The sequence below is a fragment of the Bombus vancouverensis genome, chromosome 15 (genome assembly GCF_051014615.1).
Source record: "Bombus vancouverensis nearcticus chromosome 15, iyBomVanc1_principal, whole genome shotgun sequence".
In the NCBI taxonomy this organism is placed as follows: domain Eukaryota; kingdom Metazoa; phylum Arthropoda; class Insecta; order Hymenoptera; family Apidae; genus Bombus; species Bombus vancouverensis.
The window spans coordinates 7,308,746-7,331,988 of NC_134925.1; the positions used below are offsets into that span (position 1 = coordinate 7,308,746).

The 23,243-nt window shown below is 36.7% G+C and overlaps 1 protein-coding gene across 2 annotated transcripts in view; it reads left to right on the forward strand.

The window, feature by feature from the left end:
• Nucleotides 1–23,243, forward strand: part of Cog1 (conserved oligomeric Golgi complex subunit 1) — a 142,942-nt gene that overhangs the window by 104,130 nt on the left and 15,569 nt on the right. The window lies entirely within an intron of this gene.

Consider the following 23,243-nt stretch of genomic DNA (forward strand, 5'->3'; position numbering starts at 1 on the left):
GTTAGCTACCCTAACAACCTACCTTAACTTGAATCTCGCAAATTACTGATTCCAAAAAAAGAGACAGAGAAAAGAAAATATCGATGGAACTGTTGGAGGGGTGGAACAGCGGATTAAAAAATCATTTACCAAGGCTCGATGTACGATTCATGGAAAAGAGGAACGATCGATCGATCGTCTTGTAGAGATTCTGCGTCAGATATTTTTACCATTTGTCCCGGTGATTTATTTAACTGCCTGTGCTGACCGTGCATGCAGTCACGGTTTGAGGCGCGTACTTGCCAATCGCAGATCTTAAAGGTACGTTTTCACGTGACGGTAGAAGTCTTCTACGTTGATTTTTCACCGCTTAATTTTCGCACGATTTCTTCCATGCTTTTAGTACACGTGTGTCGAGACCTGTTCACACAGAACGCGGTCGAATAACGCGACAAACGAGTGGGAAGTGACTCCTTGTAAAGAAATAAGAAAGAAATATAGAACAAAATTTTTTCCTCCGAGGCTTAGTTTTCGAGAAAGTTTATCAAGTTTAATCGAACGTTTTCAAGACGACGAAAATCATAGCAGTTAGTGTCATGGTCGTAAAAATTAGGAATTTCGAACTTTTTATTTATTATCTCTGTTGGATTACGTTTTTAGTTAAAAAAAAAAATGAGGTTTTTCGAGGACAACCTGTTCTGATGTTGCCCAACAGAAAACAACCACTGCCACGCCATATCTTAGTTACGATCGTATGGTAACGATATCTTTGATATTATCTAAGCACGTTTGTTTCTAACGATGAGGAGGTCGCGATTTGTCTGAGAGATACAGTAACTTTTACTAAAATTAATGCAAAATATAACACGTAGGTATATTTATAGTACATATAAAGTACATAACTACTAATTTAAATATCAGGAATAAACCATTATGGAAAATATTTAGAATTAGATTTTGCATGCATCTGCCAGATAAACCGCAAACTCCCTTAAGGGGCTTAAGCATTTCCACTTTGCAAATTCTAACTTACATTCAAGTTATTCCACTTAATTTCACATACAAAGATAACTTGATCCTTTGCCTTATCTTCAACTGTATTCTAACACATATTACACTTTATTACTCTTCGTAGTCTTATTTAATTTATACCTGTTAAACTCAAACTTGGTGCAGCTTAACATACTGTGTAGTATAACATACATAGTGTAACAGAACATGTGCGATCCACTTTGAGAGCTGTTTGTACACCTAAACAACGAGAAAAGTTCGTATAAACATATGCTCTGTCTGCCTTGGTGCGTGAGATGCAACAAATTTTGTACACAGAGCAACATCTGTTGAAAATGTCAAAATACTAAGTTTCAGAGTGGAACAAGCTTTTCAACAAATTCGGGAAACACCAGGAAGCATTCAGAGCGTAACCGGATCCCTGACATGAACACGTCTATTTGCCTTGAAACGCAACGTGGCCATTCCGAACGTCTTTCGTAAAAGTAACTGTTGTGTTGGCAACTAAGTGATTGCGGATTTTGTCAGTACCACCTAATGACAAAATCCGCAATCACTTAGTTGTCAACCGAATACACAAGAGAAAATCAGAGCAGAAATTTTGTTATATCTCGTAATCGAATCGTTTTTTTGCATTCTTTTTAAGTGTGCAATCAGTTCCTGAAGTGGGTTTTCTGTCACACGTGCACATATGTAAAATATATAACATGGAAGTATAAAATTTTTAGCTTTGTATTAACTATAACATACTATAACATTTTTCAAGCATATCCTTTACATTACAATTACATATTCTTTTTGCAACAGCGTATCGATTATGCGCTGTTTATACTACTTTATACTCTCTTTCTGTTGCTTCATTTCCTTTTCGCTTGCTTCTTCCACCGGTCACTCGTTTCTACGTATTATAGTTTATTGCTTATTGAATTTTATAGATCACTATCGTTTTCATTTATTTTCTTTTCCGCCTTAGGAACTTGTATATCTCGTAGTTAGTCACATAGTTTTTTACTACTTGTACTTTTGTCTCTCCTGTGCTCTTAAAAGCCACGGGTTATCGTCACGTGAAAACGTACCTTAACCGTAGGAATAATGGACATTCGAGGTAGATCTCTTCTTGTTGTCGATGCTTCCCAGCTAACACGATCACAAGCGAAGCAGTTGGCTCACTTTTTGCGGTGAGATGACACTCGATGGAAATTTGTTATGTTTTGCAGACAACACTTCTGAGAATTTTTCTCCACCGAAAGAACTACTTTATGAGCATGTTAGTAAAAATTTCAACGAGAGTATTAACCCTCTGTTGAAGACTCAGTTTTTACATCTCAGTATATTAGTTTTGTTTCAACAAATACGAACACGCTTAATGTTAACATGTATAACGCTTAATGTTAATATGTTTAACGTATAACTGAAAGAAATCTGTAAATAAGTAACATTTTTGGCGTATTTTCTTTAGACTTGGGAAACTTTTTAACAGTGAAAAAAAACACAGAGAACAAGGCAGAATCGAAACCTGTGTAAACCAATTTTAATTAATAATAATTAGTCAAATATTGTGCAAGAATAAAAATTGATTAAATACGAAGGAGAAAATTTATATTTTTTTTTTTTTGCCGTGTAGAAAATATTTAAAAAATTCGATGAGTTTTCAGTCAAATCACGTATCGCTAGAGCTCTCGTTTTATTGGATTTTATCAGGTTCGTACTTTCACTCCTGCTGAGTATGAAAATTTTGATATCATAGCTCGGTGGAAGCCGTGATTTACGATTGGCTGTTCCATTCTAATAAATGTCACGCAGCACATGCTGTAAATCAACTTTCACGCTTCTCTCCTCCAGACATCGAATCCATCATGCTTTCTTGTGTAATCGAAACTCCTATCGGACAGTTTGTCAGATTAAAGTCCTTCTGTACTGTAACATTCAACACGAACTGCCCGTGTCAATCTACGTGTAGCAAAGCGAGATTGAATTTGTCCCCTGTAGTTAACGAAACTTTGTTATTTCGTCGGTATAGAAATCAGCTAAAATGATCAGTGCCATCGAAGTTACAATTAAACAAAATCTTGATAGAAATTTAATAATTATTTAGCTTTCTACCGGAGTTAGAATCGAAGAAAATGTTCGCTGGTGGTTAAGGTGAAATTACAAAAGTTTCCATCAAAGAATTAATTTCATTATGTAAAATGAACGATTGTACGAAATCAGCACGAGTTAGCTGCAAAATATTTTAATATTCTTTAACTAGATATTACTGTGATAATGTAACCGACCGTGAAAGAATAGCGAATAGCTCGTAAAGCAAGAGTTTGATGAAACTCGCAAATTGAAGATAAAAAGTCGAGCAGTATCGAGGCAACCGATTTTAACGAAGTGAGGATTTAAGTGTAGATTGCCCGATCGAGAGCGAAGAGGTCGGCTTTAAATGCATCCGAAGTAATAGCCATTACTTCGATGTACTTATTTATAAGAAGCTATTGTATCTTATCATCGCGTTACGCGGCGAGTTCAATAAAGTTTTTTTCGTATAAGCTAAATTTACAAACGAGTTTCGTTTTCAGTTTTATCAAATGCAGGGGCATTCATTATGATCAATATTGCCCACAATCGTTAAACCTATCAACTTATATCGTCGTAAACGTTCCACACGTTCCATCCTCTTCTTTTAAAAATCTTTAAAAGCATTCTTTCATTAGGTACAAATTGAACGCATAATAAACGGGATATCCTGCACAGAAATGGAAGGCTGACAATCATATTGACGCAAGTCACGATTTTCAGACTTTTTGTTTGCATAGTATTTTCACCTTTTTAAGTTTTAAATCATTCCTTCACTTTTATAATTAATTAAACGATAACTTTATTTAGCGTTGGTTACGTCTTCGTGGCTTGAAAAAATATAACGAATGTTTTATAGCGTTAAACAGAGAACACTGTCTTCTGAAAAATAGCAGTGGATCGAATTAAGAAACTTAAATGTCCATCGACCCCACAAACTTCGAACGTAGAAGATCATTGTTCGAATTTTAATTGCCTCGTTTTTAGACCAGTTAATTCAAATAACCAATACACGAAGAAACTTCAAATGTAGAAAGATTATTATTGAAATATTAACTAAGTCATTTTTAGACGAATTATGACAAAATACGGATTAACGGAATAGTTTAACGAATGTTACATATGTGTAACGTAATTGCAATTAGGGTTCGTTAAGGCAATTCGCTGGGTGCATTTGACTGGACCAACCGCGAACAGACGCGTGTCAGTCGCGAACAACAACAGGATACGTGACGAAAGTGCCGGTACGTCGTTGGTATCGTTGGTCCCGGCGATGATACGTAAATAGAAACGCCGGAGGAGACGTCCAACTGTCTGGTGCATCCGCAAAAATAGGATTGTGTGGCGTTTGTCACGAGTATCGCCACGGTTACGTAGCGAAACCTCGGAAAATCGAGGCTACAGGATCCTCTTGCTGCTTTGTTTTTCGATGCAACACAGATTCTGCCTGGTTTTCGCTAAATTTAACCCATGAAATTGGATAAACCTTGCGAGTCATCCGTGAAACATGGCGAAACAATTCGTAGAACAGAATTCCAGATATAGGAGAATAAAACAGAGTGATTTGTGTTTACGTTCGTTCGATTTTTGATAGTTCATAGTCTTGGAAAGAACAAATCTGAATATTTAGCATCGTAATTAACGTTCAAATTCTAATCTACGTTTTCTTCAACTTCAACTTTTTTACAACATTTCTATATGCACCGCTGTTATATCTCAAGTAAAAAAAAAATACTTCGTCTGTTTAGTTTAGTATTACATTTCTGTTTAGAGTACGTAGAGTACGTGAATTTCCATTCCAAACTTCGTAATATTTCCCTGTAATTTTGCGCATAAGAATTTTTACAGCGATAATCCAGCTGAATTAATCAGTTTACGTTTGCCGTGCTGCATACAGAGCATAATACTTTGCACTTTGAATTTCGATAATTCCAACAAATCACGCATCGTTTAAAGGAGTTTCCTCGAGTTCCCTTTAAAGGAATTCGAGTCCAGAATATTCCGTACTCAGAAGCTTGGCTATGCAACGTAACAGTATAACGATATAACGTATTCTAAGCTCGCCAAAGCTGTCCGACAAAACCACAACCAAAATACCCATATAACAAACGTCAAACAATCAGCAGCTCTTCCTGCAACCAATTGCAAAGCTTGCAGGGAGGCCAGAGTTCAGTGGCAGTCGCAGGTCGGTCTACAGCGAGTCGAAACGGCTGAGAAAACGACAGTTCGGTCTCTCGTAGTGTTCCAGCTCCTCGTTACGTGTATTCCTGGCGAACAAATGTTGCAGGGTAACATTCGCAACGTTTGTTACGCAGAGAAAGCGTAACGGCGTGACCAGACGATGACACACACGCCGTGTTTCCATTGGGTTGCATCGGACCCGGCCACATTTAGAATCGGCTCGGTGTCGTCTATTTCAGATGGCGAAACGCTACGAGGAAACTCGGACGCGTCTAGGCAACGCCATCGTCCCCAACGACTATAAATTCCGTGGTTCACTGGCCGTTGCCCTGTTCCGCCGTGTTTAGATCTACCAAGCTACCTGCGGGCTTGTCGATGCTATTGTTTCATCTTTTTTAGTGTTATCGTTGCCGCAGTATGTTTTCGTGCAGCATGAGGGAATTTTACCCTCGACAAAGGCCAACGTCACGGCTGACAATTTCTTTCTTCCATTCATTCGTGGTACATTGATTCGTTCATTAACGAATTCTTTGCTTTATTGTTCGTTCTTAATTATTTTTATCATCTGGTGTATTTTTCTGTTTGTTTGCTGGGTGGAATTTTGTACGCGAAACTACCAGCTAGAAAGCTGAAATTTGGCACACATTGGGACGAACTGGCAGTTACATTTCTCGTTGGTTCACGTTTACGGTCTATCTTTTCAACCATTGAGCTTAACATCTCTTGTACTTGATATTTAGACTCAGCGTCTACATTTAAACTTGACCTAAAAATGTACATCTATGTTATTCTTACCTTATTCTCTCTACTTTTGTTACTCATATTCTCACAGCGTCTAAACTTCGATAAGATAGCGATCTAACCAGAAACATAAAATACGAACCTGTGACAATATAGGATATAAGAATACGAAAATATAATGTAAAGCTAAGAATTATGAAACTATTCCCTATTCTTTCGCATTTCTTCTCAGTTCCTCTGAGAATCTCTTGTCCCATATCTTGTGCCCCCCCAGGACCAACTCTGACGTGTCTTATTATATGTTGTTTTATTTGTATGTCTTCTCGCGTGTTATATTTATATCCTCACCAATTTTTACTTCATCCTATTATTTACACGTTTCCTACAATCTGTTACTTTAGTCAATTTTTCTCGTGAAGAGTTATACGAGACGCTTGTTTATCAAAAAAGAAAACTATCGACAAAGAGAAAAAGGAAATGAATATTCTTTTCTCGCTTGTATCCTCGGCCAGTTTTCAATAACAAACATGTTCCAACACTATGAAATCTAAAATAAGCTCGAAGAGTTGCTCGTTGTTCTACTGTGAATTTTTTCATTGTAAATTTCCAAGAAAATAAACTTCACAAAGCTGACACGAAAATTTAGAAGTATACTATGTTTTTTTTTATATATAGGAATCTTTTCAATGGGAAAACGACGTATGGATCAGTCTGTATAAACAGTTTCTTTTTCCACTTTATGGAAGTTCTTGTTACAAATGCAACCGCATCTCTGTAACCAATTTCCTTCTTCCACCTCACCTAACAGCCAACCAGTTTACCTGTTTACCTGCGTCACAGGAACAAGGCTCTTCCGAGAACGTCAGTCCGTATATCATTAAATGAAAACCGAGAGAAATGGCGATCGAGAAGAGAATACTAACTCGTTATTTTATAAAATCGAATTCACAGTTTGTTTCTGTTCTTCCTCACTCAAAAATTGATAAATGCCTCTAGTTATCTTCGATTCTCGTAGAACGCTTGGGATTCCATTTTAATCTTCGCTCGTGGTTTACTCGACTGTCTGGCCAATTTTCTTCGTCCCACGAAACTTCTTGTTACAAATCCAATTTTTCTCTCGTTGCGTCGCGACCTTGCGCGTAACCATCGATCGACTTACCTGTTTACCTGTTTACCTGCGTCAAAATAACGAAAACCATCTAAAAACGTGGATTCGTGTCTCATTAAGTGGAAACCAAGAGAAACAGTAGCTGAGAATTTGCAGGAGGAAACGGACGATTTGAGAATGTTTCGCCGCACGAATCGACCAACGATGGAGCAATCGTCGATCCCAGGAAGGACACGAGTCTTGTGTCACGTTCGAGAATCATCGCTGCACAGATCTTATTACCGTCATTACTTTTAATGTGAACGATGTGGATCGTGGTAAGAGGCTTCGACGTTTCTTGTTAAAAAAGAAATCTCACGGGTAAGGTCCATCGACTTCCAGGAAGTCGAGGCCTCTTATTCTCTTTCTTTTGCCTCAAATGGACTAAGAGAAACAACGTTCTAACGTTGCATGATGTCTTTATTGAGCCGACGCAGCTGGAACTGAAACTGGATCTCGGATCGATCCGGGATCGATCTGCCCATGTAGTTTTTGGACGTGACAGACATAGTGGTCGTGACCTTTCGTGTGATGATTTTGTTAGAAAAAGATTATTCCAGTGGACGCGTGCGATCTTTGCAGAGTCGTCACGTTGCGATGGATTTCTTCGTTTGGTTTGAAATTCCAGCTCGTTCATTTTGAATCTCATCGTTTCTGCATTTTCTCATTTCCACAATTTTCTGATCGGCCTGTTTTACTTCGATAATGTTGATGAATGTGTTTTAGAATAGAACGTACTCTAAAGCGCAGGATTGTGTTTCTCGTAAAGTTAAGAAAGTCTATACGTGGATTTAGGGAATCATATTCAAAAATACAGAATTGCAGAATTTTATTACAACATCAAAATCCTTGATTTTCATTGTGGCTCGTAATTTCTCGAAGCAAATAATACAAAAAATTACGATACAGTTTACGTTTATGAAGTTTGTACAAATATTTCAATTAAGATCGTAAGTCCCCACAGTTGAAGATATAAAGATCGTGCAGACTCAAGTTGGTATTTATGAAATTGTACAAACAATTTCGATTAAGCTGTAAGTGCTCAAAATTAAAGACACAAAAATTACACTGCAGTTTACATTTACGTGACTGTACAAACATTTCAATCAGCTTCCTCAGGTCGTCAAAATTGAACATAAAAATACTGTACAAATTGTACAAACAATATCGATTAGACTCCTAAGTGCTCAAAATTAAAGACACAAAAATTACACTGCAGTTTCCATTTACGTGACTGTGCAAACATTTCATTCAGCTTTTTCAGGTCGTCAAAATTGAACATAAAAAGACTGTACAAATTGTACAAACAATTTCGATTAAGCTTCTAAGTGCTCAAAATTAAAGACACAAAAATTACACTGCAGTTTCCATTTATGTGACTGTAGAAACATTTCATTCAGCTTTCTCAGGTCGTCAAAATTGAACATAAAAAGACTGTACAAATTGTACAAATAATTTCGATTAAGCTCCTAAGTGCTCAAAATTAAAGACACAAAAATTACACTGCAGTTTCCATTTACGTGACTGTGCAAACATTTCATTCAGCTTTTTCAGGTCGTCAAAATTGAACATAAAAAGACTGTACAAATTGTACAAACAATTTCGATTAAGCTTCTAAGTGCTCAAAATTAAAGACACAAAAGTTACACTGCTGTTTACATTTACGTGACTGTACAAACATTTCAATCAGCTTCCTCAGGTCGTCAAAATTGAACATAAAAAGACTGCACAAATTGTACGAACAATTTCGATTAAGCTCCTAAGTGCTCAAAATTAAAGACACACAAATTACACTGCAGTTTACATTTACGTGACTGTAGAAACATTTCATTCAGCTTTCTCAGGTGGTCAAAATTGAACATAAAAAGACTTCAGTTTACGTGTATAAAATTACACAAACGCTTAATCGTAAGAGAATAATAATTTCTTTAAATTCTCATAACGTTCGTCTTACTAAAATATTGCAATCTCTGTGTCGCGATGTCGTTGTGTATCATCAGTGACTATACAACGATACAGACACGCGTAAGTGTGTGCCTCACGGACCCAAAATAGGATCGTTTTCAGTGTCGTGTGTCCTCACGACGTAACCGCGAATACCGATATTCGAGTGGCCGATACTCGCGTGGCAGTTGATCCTAAAAGCCTCGTGGCGTTTTATTTAAGGAACTCCGTGTAGGTTCGCGGCGAACGAACGCTGCCACTGGTCTAAATCCGCTGTCCCGTAAATCATTGTGCCGGTTTATAGCATGCACACGCTCACGCTCGAACGCGCGTGTCGAATGTTTTGCGCGTAAACCGACCAAATCGATTAATTCTTGCGCATTTGATGACCATCGTGAATTCTCCGATTCGTTTCTGGATCTATCATTCAAAGTAAAAATAACAACGAAGCTTTTAAACTGTTCAAATATTTGACAGTATCGTTCTGCTGACCTTTATCAACCGTGGTACCTTCTTCCAGTCATTTTTCCATCCTATTGTATCTTTTTAACGTCGAGAATTGGAGAATATGAAAAGATTTTTAGTGAATCTGTAACGAAGTTGTGCATTAATTATGTCAATTTTATGTTTTTGACGCTGAGCTTGCCTAGGCTGGTCAAATGACCGGTTTCGAAATCGAATTTAAAATTGTACGTTGATCGTTATTTCTTTTGTTCTTCCAGCTTTATGTAAATTCTCATATCAACAAAAATTGAGAAATTGATTAATCAGATAACAACGAATGAAATTACGATGAATGTACAATTTGGAATTCTTCGCAAGTTCTTGTTGCTTGCTAAAGCTGAAGCGGAATTGAAGTATCGAAATTCGAGAATCAGCAGGATTAAAAAAAGTTTCTTTGACAAATGTAGATTAGACAAAAATTACTTTGAAGGAGTAAACTGGAAAATTCACGAAACATCGGGGACAAAGTGCAATGTACTATGAAAAGCACAATCGAAGAGAACCATAAATACACTGGCGGCACTAAGAAAAATTGAACTACCTCTATACATAAAAATCAGTAATTGTCGTGTTAGAAATAGCTCACTTCGTCGAGAAACGATCACTTTCTCTACGATGTTCATTAGTTTTTTGTTAATTATAATCTCATCGTCGAAAATTATCGTTTCATCTGACTGTGTTTTAAACCTCATTCTATCTTGTTACTGTATACCACCTAATCATGGTGAAGGTTTAAATATGAAAAAACGCATATAGTCAATGAAGATTCTTTCTTAAATAGACGACGTTTGTAATATTCCATCGAAAGTTTAACAATATTCGCGAACAGTGGAAGCAATTTATACTTGGGATGTGTTGAGAAATAGCTTTGCATTAATTGTGATAAGAGCAGCACGAGCTACTTTAGTAGCATAATACGGCCAGGAAGGAATCTAAACTGGCATACTGATCATCTGATTAGATAAAGAGACATTGCTACGGTAATGTAACGTCTGTTAGTATACCCTATAAATTGGATAATAAAAATAATCTGTCCGTAAGGCTCGTAGTATCTGCTCGGTGGATCGGATCTCGGTATCTCCGGAGCGTAGAATCTTGGCTGGACATTACGCGCAGTTTAATAACACCTCTAAGTTCAGTGCTACCAGAACTCTAATAAATCCACACAGCAGGAGCAACTGGACGCTAAACTATAAACTCAGTTAGCCAGCGCTGCATATGGTCATGGCTCTGTGTAGGATAACAACACACTGAATTCTAGTTACCAACTCTCCAATAAATCCATAGAACACAACCTAATGAGTTACAGAGTCTAGAGACAAATTATACGTTCCACAACCGCTATTCTCCTCTTTTATACTTTGTAATGTAGCTAAATAATAGCCCGAAGCTTCGTGTCACTGACTTGCTGTGTCTACGTGGTGGGAGTCATTAAATCCTAAGGAAGCTAGTCTAATAAATTCTGAACTTTATGGTACACCGATATATTCTAAATTTTAAGTCCCTTCTGGTAGTGGTTTTGCTTTATGGTCAAATTCTAGCTTTCAAAGTATAAATTACGCTATTTTTCTAAATTACAGGCGTGTTGAAACGGACGACTAACCTTACAAGTTTGGCAATATTACAATTTTTAAACACCGTCGTCTGAATTGCACGCTTTACTAGAATATTATTAGGTTCAGCGGGCCGTGGAGCCTCGACAAATCTTTGTAATAAGAATATCTGAATCTTGAATGACCTAAGTCGAGTAAGTTCAATGCTCTGCATGTATAAAATTACTACAAATCCGTGTAACGCTATTAAAATCACAGAAGATTTCTAGGAAATATCAAAATTGTCGCTCGAAATGACTTACGCTATATGTCCATATAATACACGATCATTCTCAAACTTTCCCCTCAAAATTAGTCGGATAGCGTAATAAATTCCTCAACATCAATTTTCTCTAAGTAAACCCAAGTTCAATAGCGTTTTAAATCAGAATTGGTGTCTAAAAAGACTTGCTCCCTGTGTCCGATAATGTCCATATAACACGCGACCTTCCTCAAACTTGTCTTTCGAAATTACTTCGAAAAAAAAAAAAAAAAAAAATACAGCGTAATTCCAAATACCAATTTTCTGCGCGTATACTTGGGATCTTGGGATCAGCAACGTCTGAAACGAAAATTGGCGCCCAAACAGCTTACGCCTTATGTCCGTACAAGACGCAGTGTTTCTAAAAATTTCCTCCGAAAATTAGCAAAACAACGTAATAAATCGCAAATATCAATTTTCTCTATATTTACCCAAGTTCAACAACCAAACTGTCCAATCACCCTAACTCCTAAATCCTCGGAGCAGAGTAAGCCAGAGTTGAACAAACACGCAGAAAACGGCGCATTCCAACCTACACTCGGTGCACACCATGTTCCACGCGACATACCAGTTACACAGGCAGCCGTAGTTACACCATGAAATACCATTCTCCGGTGCTGTGCTAACAACTCCTACATCCTAACCTCCAAATCCTCCTCCGCTTGGTCGGGCAAAAAGAAGCAAGAAGCGAGGTACACAAGCATCCGCGCGAGCACTGCCTCCTCCCTGGACTCCCACGATAAAGCGGCGAGCACAAGAACCGTTGCTAAATCCGCGTCCACGTAAATCAGCATGCAGCACGTGCTGCGCGAGGGAACACGTGCTCCGTTGAAGGTGTGCACACGCGTTCGCAGCTCATTCCACGCTTCTTGCTCCTCCTTTCTAGCGATTTTTCGTGCTTTAGTCGGCACACCTGGCCCAACTGTGGCGATGCGAGCCTCCAGGTTTATGTCACCGACTTTTTGCACCTATCTTTGGATTTTAAACAAGCTAACGCAATAAATTCTGAAGCTTATGGATACTAATGTATTCTAAATCTTAAGTTGCTCCTAGCTGCTTCACTTTGCGTTCTGTGGGCAAATTTTTTGACGATGGTAGGCTGAACACTGTGTCATTGATTTTTTGCATGTACGTTTGAATTTTTTAAAGAAAGAAGAGGTCTAATAAATTCCGAAGTTTACGGTACGCCAGTTTTGTTCTAAATCTTCAGTTGCTTCTAGTGGCTTCACTTTGTGCTCTACGGTCAAATTTGCTGTCGATAATAGCCTTGAGCTTTGTGATTTTTTTTATTCTACATTGTAGGAGTCATTCGATTATAAATAAACTGATCTAACCAACTCTGAACTTTATGGTACTTCCATCTTAGAAATTTCTGGCTCATGACGTCGTTAATTAGATCACCTTCTTAACCAAAGGATTCTACAATCGCAGTATTAAAAATGAATAAAGTCAAATAACTCAGTTTTCGTTACCATTTTGTTTTCAAGTGAACTAAAATTCATACGTACATTATTATATTGCCAATCGAAATGAAAAATGGCTCTATATGATACAAGTCTTCAAAATGATAAATCACTTCCTCTGACAATTAATTATATACAGTGGTCTTTTACAAAAGTTTTTAGTTAAATAAATTTGTCAATTTCTATTCCAAAAGCGGTATCTTAAATAATTTTAACCAATGCTACTATGTAACAGTGCTTGGCGTGTAAAAAATTGTAGAATAATGAAAAATAGGAAACACATGTGTATTAAAGTCCTGTGCCGTCTGGACATGTACTAAAAGGGTTAAAAGATCGGGACGACATTCGTTCCCCTGATTTCTTCCTGCTGGGTGAAAAAAAAGAAACGGCGTTAATGTCGCGGGGCTCCCTGCTAGACGGTTTGTCTGTTCAAGACCTTGTCCTGTCTGCCCTTCAGGTTTGAATTTAGACGGACCACGAATTCCAGGAAAAGGGCCTGTTCCTTGTCCTACTCCATGAAATCGATGTTTCTTCTTTGCCTACTGTCGACCCTCGTCGAGGATTCTCTTTCGTGTCACCGAAATAGCTGAGACTTATTAATCGAATAATCGTCCGATCCGCCAAGGATCTGGGGCCATTTAACTCCCGAAGGTTACGGGATCATAAAAGCGAATCATCTCTCGTTTGAGCTGTTGAGAAACGGCATTGAACAACTTTGTAAGTAAAAACGCTGCGAACATTTTGGTATTCGAGTTTTTAGGAAAAATTGGAAATCGATATCTTTGTTGAGATTTTATAGAAATTTCAATGTAGGTGGAGGGTAATGATTTTCTAAATTGATTTTGTGAATTGAATACTGTTTTCAATTTTCAAGTTTAAAGTATGAAAATATCGATGTTCGATTAAAATAAAGATAGGAAAAATAATTTGCCTGAAATATTTATGAATCAAGAATTTCTGTTCAAAGATTCTTTTTACGATTCACGAAGCATCGCAAAAATTATTTTCTTTCTGAAAGTTTTGAATACTAGTGTCTACTATTTTGTGTTTGAAAATTTCCCATAGAAAAAAGAGAAAACGCAGAGGGGAAATTTCCCACCCTCTACGTTTTAGAATTTAAATATAACCAAGGATGCATCGCATTTCGAAACAATTTTTTTCCGAACTTTTTACTAGTTCTGGAGGGTGGTGTTGGAGTTCAGAGTAGCGTGAATCTTAATTAGCGACGTCGTCATCTGTGTGTGAAAATCGAGCCGCACTTAATTTCCTTCCTTTTTGGAGACCAAAAATATCTTGAACTAATAGTTGGCCATATTTCCTTTCCCCACATTATCATCACAAAATTTTTCAACTCTCACAATATATACCTCTTAAAATTCTGTCAAGAACGAAAAAAATTAAATTTCCCCTACAAATGGATTGAAATATATTACACTACACCGTAATTGTGCACGTAAATGTAATTTTAACAAAACATTGTAATCATTCTAAAAGATGTATTAACCTGAGTCATCGATGGCTACCGTGATAGTCAAGATATTAAAAAAAAAAAAGAAGAAGATCAAAAACTTGGATCTAAAACAATGTCAAAGCTTCAACAGTCCTTTGTACTGTTATTTTGAGTGCTTGCGAGCTTCAACGCTTCTCGTTCTAATTATCGTCCTCGACTTTCCTTGTTTTTACGGGCTCAATCTCTTTTGTTCTCGTTAAGCCACGACACCGGTGGCCTCGAGAAGCGAACAAACGTTTCGTGGCCACGGGGTCGATGTTCTGGCGCGAGTGTTTGGCTCCTTTTAGCTCGGCGGAAACATAATGAGGGTGCGAGAATAGTCTTTGGAAAATCAACCACGGAGAAAAGGGGGAGGAGGGAGGTCGGGAGAAAAAGACAGAGAGGGTGAAGAGGAGAGAAGTGACTGACAAACGTCCCTAATGAGAGTTTCTGATGAAAATTCACCTAACAGTCCGGCGATTTCCGCGCTGGCGCGAGTAACGAGCTAGAACGCGGAACTCTGCCTCACTCAGACAGAATTTTCGACGTTTAATTGATTGCTACACTACCGTCAGCTACCTTGGATAAATTAATGAACAGAACTTCGGTGTTTGAGTACCTTTGATGTACGGAATATCGGGTGCAGTTGTTGTATGTTGTTGTACGTGGATGTTGTCTGATCACTGGTGAATAATTCCAGGATATGTACTGCTTCGTTTAATGGTATTTCTGTACAGTTATTTTGGAGACTAGAAGTTGAAGAGTTCGCAAAAAAAAAAAGAATTGAAGTTTTGTTGTTTTATCTAAATTGTTGGAAAGTAGCATTACCTCCTTGTTGTAGCAATCCTTTCAATTGTCAAATTGAACTGCGTTAGAATTTCTAGCGAAACTTGTACGATGAATGTAAGATTATAGAGGAATTTTGTAGGTTAGGAATTATGAAGAACTACCTATTTAAGGAGCTTCAGAATTTATAGTGACATTTGCAACATGGATATCAAATTATGGAAATATATTAGAGATTAGAAATTGAAGGATTATCAGTTTGATGAGTGCTAGAATTTCTAGTAGAACGTATACGATGCATGTGGGGTTATGTATCTACCTTAAAGGTTAAGAGTCACAGAACTACTAATTTCAGTTGCGTTAGACTTTTTCGTGAAACCCACACGATGGATATAGATTTTAGACGTCGGAAGTAAAAAAATGATTAACTCAAAGTTAAAATTCTTCGCGAAAATTCATGCGCCATAAATGTAAGGTTATGTAACAGCACATGATCTAGTATATATATATATATATCCACATACATATGTACATAGATACATACATATGTACATACATGCATTATATACATACATTAAATAATGTAATATACATGCTAGATCACGTGTTGTTACATAACCTTACATTTACGGTGTTACATTTTTTGTTTTATATTATTTTATTGAATTATGTATAGTCCATCGTGTTCCAATAGAACAAAAAGTGTTGTGCATTTATTATTTTCTTATAAAACGGAAGAAACTTTTGGGATAACTTAATATATGTGTATATATGCGTATATCACCATAAATGTAAGGTTATGTAACAACACATGATTTAACGCACATATATATACGTATCTCTGTATGTGTAATATATATATGGTTTTCTTATAGGAATAATCCTAATTATACGATATAATGAAATTACGAACGAGCTAGTATTATAACATTGTTACCGAATGAAAAATACTCGCATTTCTCATCTGTAATTACTTCCGTCCTTTGCAAGCTGAATTTACTATACTTACCAAAACTTGTACATGGTAAACCATACCTAACAACATCCGAATAGCATAACTCAGGACGTAACAAGAAAAATCGCGCGTACGATTAAGAATTTTCTATGGTGGCCGTGATGAATCTAGGAAGGAAGTCGTAAATAGAAGCGTTATAAAGGAAGCGCGTCAAACAAACTGCTGTCCAGATTATGTTAGTCTCGAATTATGGCTGCTGGCATATTTCTTTTCGCGTTTTCTTGTCTCACCTCTTCCTCTTTCCTCACCTGGAATTCATTCGATTAGGAAGCTCTCGGCGCACTTCGAGCAACGATTTTCTCTCCACTTTCACGCGATTTTCCCTCTCGTCACGTTTCACCAGATTCTCGGAAACTGTATCTAATTGCGAAATAACCTGGTGTGAGAATCGATCGTTTCGAAAGTCGAGCCGGTTTGTTTTACAACCGCGTCCCCAGGATTCCCGCGAATTTCCCACGCGCTCGGCAACTTTTATGCCGCAATAAAGTGACTACGACGTGGTGTGTGAGTACGCGACGCTATAAAATCGACACGATAAGCCTTGTAAGGTTTGTTGATTTTAATACAATTAGTTTTACGATCATTTACATACAGCAATTCTTTGATAAAATTCCTTCGGTTTAATGTTGATCGAGTTTTTAGTTCATATACAGGAAAGGTTTATTACTCGAGTTTCGTTCCTGTCAACAATTTTTTATGCAATGAATAAAATTAACACTGTTAATGAATAACGTTATTGGAGCTCGATCATAATTTCTTGCTCGATGAATAATATCGAACAACGAACGCTTTTACGTTTCAAGTAACTATATATTTCAATAAATATCGTACCAAGCCCCGTTTATTTAAATTACTTGAATTTGGTCATTTAATTACAAGTTTCTGTTCGTACAACTGAAGTTAGTTAGAAAGCGAGAGTCAAGATTTGAAATTACTTGAATTCGAGTAATTGACGCTTATGTGGTTACCTACGGTAATGGAAAATAGTTATCCAAAACAACGTTTGTGTGAACCTTTATCAAAGCAATGTTACCAAGTACGAAACTAGAAATATCATTATCTAATAATTAATCACTAGACTCCTAGTTTCAAATTAAGCAACAGTTGGAAGATTCTCAGTCTCGCTTGAAACTTGAAAGAATACCTCAAATTAAACGAAATGACAGGCAATCGAACGTAACCAGAAAATATTTTCTCCGTCGATAATGGTTATCGGTAACCAAAACAAAATTCGTATCGTCGGTAATGGTTACTGGTAACCAAAACAAACTTCCGTCGTTTATGTTGCTTATTGGTAATGAAAATTAAATTCCCATCGTCGGTAATGGTTACCGGTTGCCAAAAATACTTTAATCATCCATAATGATTATTCATAATCAGAACAATTGAAAATTAATATTTTTTAATCATACCATTTTTTTTTCCGAGAAATTTCTTCGACATTTATCTATGACCAGCTTTCATTTGAATAAAAATCAATTTTTCTCTAAAAAACAAATGTTTAAAATAACTATTATTTTAAACTCTCTGTCTCTGGCTATTGATAAATTCGTTGTATCAAGCTGCTTGCATAATCCTTGTAAATCCTTACGAACAAATTGTATTCGTAACGCAAGAAATAACCTTCCCAATTTAGAAACATGGAAATCGAGGGGTAATTCTACAAGTTTGCGCACCTGTTCATAGGAATTCCTTCTTCCTTGAAAAGTTTCTTCATGGAGAAACGTCTGGCTGGATAAAATATCGCAATTCCGAGTAATAATGTTTGTTTAGTCCCTTTGGGAGTTGCGCGGAGCATTCGTAGCATCTCGAGAGCAATCTAAAGCCGCGTCGAGCGAAGTTGCACGCTCCCGCGTTCCCTGGTACCTTTTTTTTCCCCCTAGCGCAGATGACGATCGCTTCTCGCTTATACGGCACCGCTCATAGATCTGCGAACGCGCTAAAATTACGAAGGGTGGATTGCACGGTGGCCGACAAAATCGTCGTTATGTCACGCTGGTAAGTTAAGAAGAAGAAGCGTAGGAATGTCACGGATGATAGAAGAAGATAAAACGCGAGCCGCTTTCACGTAAAATTGTCAAATGTTCACTGATATTTGCCGAGGTTGTCGTCGGAGAAATTATCTGTTTAAATTCCCAACAGATGTTTATCCACGGCGATCATTAACTGTATTAACGTTCCTTGGAAGTGAAATTTTTTATTCATACGCGGATTTCTAGGAGATCTTTCAGCTTAGGTTTCTTTTTCTTTTTTTTTTTTTTTTTGTAAACTTCGGTTCAAATCAATATGGTTCAATAATTCGTTACTTGATTTTTTTAAAGTACGTAAGATTTAGCATAAAATTATTACAAAGCGTTAAACTCAAGCTTTTTAATGTTTTTCATGGAAACTTGTAATTATTGATTTTTTAATAGAACAATAAAAGGATAATGTCGGCATCTCTTACAGGATTGTATACTAGTACACATTAACAGAAATTTTACAAGTCACGGAGAATAAATTGCTAGTTACAACCAACCAAAAAAATATAAAACTTTGCTGATGCATTTTGCAAATTGCGAGTTATTCGATCGTTCTATTTAATAACATCTCTTTCTCTTTCTCTCTCTCTCTTTCGCATAATTGTCATCTTGCATATTTACCAATATTATTATTGAAACTTTACAAGTGACTAACTCCAAGTGACCAATCCTCGAGAAAAAGAAGCTATTTCGATAATGAAGAGAGATAAAATTTTGCCGATACATTTTACAAATTACAAGTTATTTGACCATTCTTATTAACGATTACGCTATTCGTCCATTATCCAGAGAAATTTCAAGTCCGATAGTTATCTGGAATTCACAAGATTGCTCTTCACTTCATGCATCACCTGCATTCCAACGATTACGTCGAAACAAGAGTAAATTGCCGATGCTGGCAAAACCGTTTCGTCGCGCTCACGACTCGCGGAAAGAAACGGAGGAATGTCAGGGTGGAAAAAAGCTGGCGAAACACGTGGCTTTTCGTTCGGATAGCTCGGAATACGATGATTCCACAAGTCTCCGTTGAGAACTGGCTAATAGAGCCGCGGAACACTGCAGCCAGGTTAAATGAACTCGTTAATTGTTCTTCCGCAATAGTGCATTGCAATGCGCAGCGGAGTGCATCGGTTTAAATCCAGTTGTTACCAAGCAACCGGTCGTCGTTTCGTTATGAATCTTGAATCGGAGAAACGTTGCTCCGCAACAGGTTTTTTTCCCCTCCAATGAACGCGTGGAAGTTACTAGAAAAGTTTCTTTGATGAGTTACATTGGTTGGTTGATCAATTGAATTGTTTCCTCGTGATTATTTTCTTATGCTCTTTGCAATTTACGTTAATAGATGAGGATCAATTGAAGGGTAAAATTGAACGTTCTATTCAGCTCGATTCGGGAAACGAAAGACTGACGAATAATTATTTCTAAATGTCGAAGTAATTACTTGAAGAAAAACTCTACATCTTTATTTATGTATATCCGCGACCTGGAGACCTCGATTACGCGGAAAATAGAATTTAGTGAGACAAAAATATTGTAAATAAGGAGAGGTCCATAATATTGTGCCCTTGAATATAAATTATGTTTTGAAATATAAATTATGTTACAACGTATAGGAACATGGGAAATAATAAATAGTTTTCTATTTATGTTCCTTGTAATCTTTAGCTAGATCTATAAGCTTAACTTTTTCGCTAATGTCCTTTTGCTATGAATATATGAACGTGCTCCTGATCGATTCTATTGTATTGTAACACTAAAAGAGTAAGGATCTGGATCAGCATAAACTTATACATTATACTTATACTTATACCTTTATTTATTTCAATATTTTTCTATTAGAAATTCGTCCACTCGTTCTTTCGTCGGTCAACCTCAACAGTAAATAATCAATGGTACGTTAAAGGAATAAAGAAGTAGCGTGATCTAGAAGCGTAAAACTTCGATTTTGGAAGGAGTATCTTTTTGTCGTGCGTCGTACGAACAGATAACATATCGCAACATTGCGGCCTTTTGTATTCATTTATGAGATATTTGAAATCGCGCAAATCCATAATTTACAAAAATATACAAAATATGCAGAGTGTGAAAGCCTCCGTAACGTTTCATAAATCAGACAATTAATTCCGTTATTATGTTCACAGAAATATAAATTTCCATAATAATCTGCGATCTACGTATTATTACAAAAGGAATTCTCTAGATCTAGTAACTTTTAATTTATCACTGCATACTATATATGTGCCTATACAGAATTCTCCTCCAACTCGAATTGTCGCAACCTCTTTAAAAAGAATTTTCACTGAAATTGTGTGAAACAAACATGTCACACACTAAATTAACCTTCTCTGGACAGAAAATCGCCAAAATGAGATGTATTAGGTTGTCCGAAAAGTTTCTTTCGTTTCATAAAGTGATGATAGACGAACAACAATTTCTGTTTTGTATTATTTTATTGAATTAGGTATGAGATCCATTTCGTTCTATTTCTATTATTATGTTCGTGCATAATTCAATAAATTGCTATAAAACGAAAAACATTCTGCGTCTATTGTTTTCTTATAAAACGAAAGAAACATTTTTTCGACAACCTAACATGATTAATGATAAATGTAGAAACACATAGATGGGAAAGTTCCTAAGAAAGACGAGGAACAGAATTGGTTGTTCCTCTCAGAGTGTTCGCAAAGGAACAGAGGAGAAAAGTCGATGTAAAGTGCGACGGTTCATCATTCGACGAATAATACGCCGTTCTTTCTCTTTGCCAGTGCTGCAGAAATGCCGATGGGCACACAAATCTGGCTCGTTTGATCTCGCTTGAAATAGTAAGGCCGCACGCCATTCGCGATGCTCTCTTTCTTCTCTCCTCTGCATTTTTTTCATTGCGCCTCTTCTCCAACGAAGTTTTGATCTCGCGACGAGCAGTCGTTAATTGTACTTTTAAACGCGAACGTTATTTAGTGGTTTAGGCGGAACGAGAGGTATCTTTTAATATCCGTGTGCTTGTATAAATTGTTGCATATCATTTTAATCTATTTATCGTTGGATTTTCGTACGTCGGAATTGATTCAAATTATGTAGAAATTAATTCAGAGCACTTTTTTTTTAAAGAAATTGTTTCGTTGGAAAGGAACTATTCATACGGACTTTGAGTGTTTGGAGAAGTAATATATATCGTGTTTGTATAATATGTTATATATGTATTAATTTGTATATATGCATTAATTTTCAGTGGTAAGATGAGTTTCTTAAAATGAACATTTTGTGGAAATTTAAAACCTGGTCTTTTTCTTTTTCTTTATAGAAATTCATTTATTGGAAAGGAATTATTCATATGAACTGTGAATGTTGAGGAAAGTATTATGTATTGTGTTTGTATGTTGAAATTTCTAGTAATTGGAGATTTATGATTCAGCTGTAATATATGCGTCGTTTCATTTAATTGTATCGATCTTGAATGGTAAAACAAGTTCTTTAAAGTAAGCCTTATTGAAGTAGGAGTGGGAAGTTTTTGAACATCCGTTAGATGTGTTTAGCGCGTGAATTATAGGAACAGTTGCGCCATCTAGCGGCAGCGGATGTTAACTAGAAAGACCGCTACATATTACCATACGTCATATATGTATGACAGGCTTATAGAGTGCATAGATAACCGTAATTAAAACCACGAACGTGCCGCTATATAGACTCGGTTTACGCATCATCGATTTTTCTTATCTAATAGCAAACATTTTATTTTAGAATTCCAACTATATCCTTTTCGCAAGATACAACACTTTCTCCATTACCTAAATTGTATCGATATAAAAAGGAACTTTCGCGAATAAAAAATAATTTTGAGAAATATAAGAAGCTTCATACTTTTCTTAGAATCTTCCAACGAGCTATAATTTTTCAAAGGGCTCAATTTATTAATTATATTAATTATTTCAATTTAAAATTCGGAAACTATTCTTTCATAAAAAAAAAAGAAAAAAGAAAGGAGGTTAATACATGTTTTTCGAAATTGTCCTCTTCTCTTTTAAAATTACAAACACCGAAGTAGCCCAAGGGTTAGTCCAACAGTGTCCGATAAGTCAACGACTTAACGTGTCTTCCGACTGACGTAAATTCGTAATGCGTAATGCGCGTGGGTGCATGGCGGTTGCACGCGATGCGAATATCTACGCTAAGGTGCATGCCAATGTCTAATATTCCACGCATCGTTGATCTCCTTTCCGGCGCTAGCTCGTTACAATGTGCTAACTTCCGTTGGAGATCCTTGTACCTTCGAAATTTTATGCAATCATTGGATTCAGCGGCTCGAATTCGGACTTGGCGTTATCTAATCATAATTCAAAGTGAAGTAACAGTTTCTAACGGTAATTTCGACGATCAAGTTTACTTAACAGTTACTTAACATTCTAATAGTTGCTATGTTTCGACAATCTCGTCTATATTTCTCGTCTGTTTTGTTTATAGCTAAATAGTCCGTGAAATATGTCACTACAAATAATTTAATCTTCTGTAATCAATATCTTTATTTGCTTTATGAAAGTACATTGATTACCATTCCAAGAGCTAGTGATCCTCATAAATGGCAAATAAATATAGTTACACCGGATATATACCTCTGAATTACTTTACGTAGAGATTAATAAATTCCTAGCAATTATAGAATTACAGAGATGGTGAAATACAATAATTAATATCGTAATTTAAATCAAATCGACTTCGTAAATTGCTCGTTATCAGAGGCAGTTAAATCCAGTAGATATTGAAATAAAATGCGAATCGTGTTTTATAATTTTAAATTGCGTCCCAAATATCGACGCGTGTACGAAAATGTCGAATTAAGTTGGTTTCAAAATCGTACGACAGATCGAGAGCAGCGACCTCATTCGTAGTTATGCAACACTGCTACGAGAGTCGCATTTTCCGCGAAACCGGAAACCCGGTATAGCGTGTCGCCTCGATTCGATCCATCGACGAGCGAGCGTCCCGCCCTGTGAAATAATTCATGCACCTGAGGATAGCGGCAACGGCGCTGGCATGAGAAATCGCAGCGCCG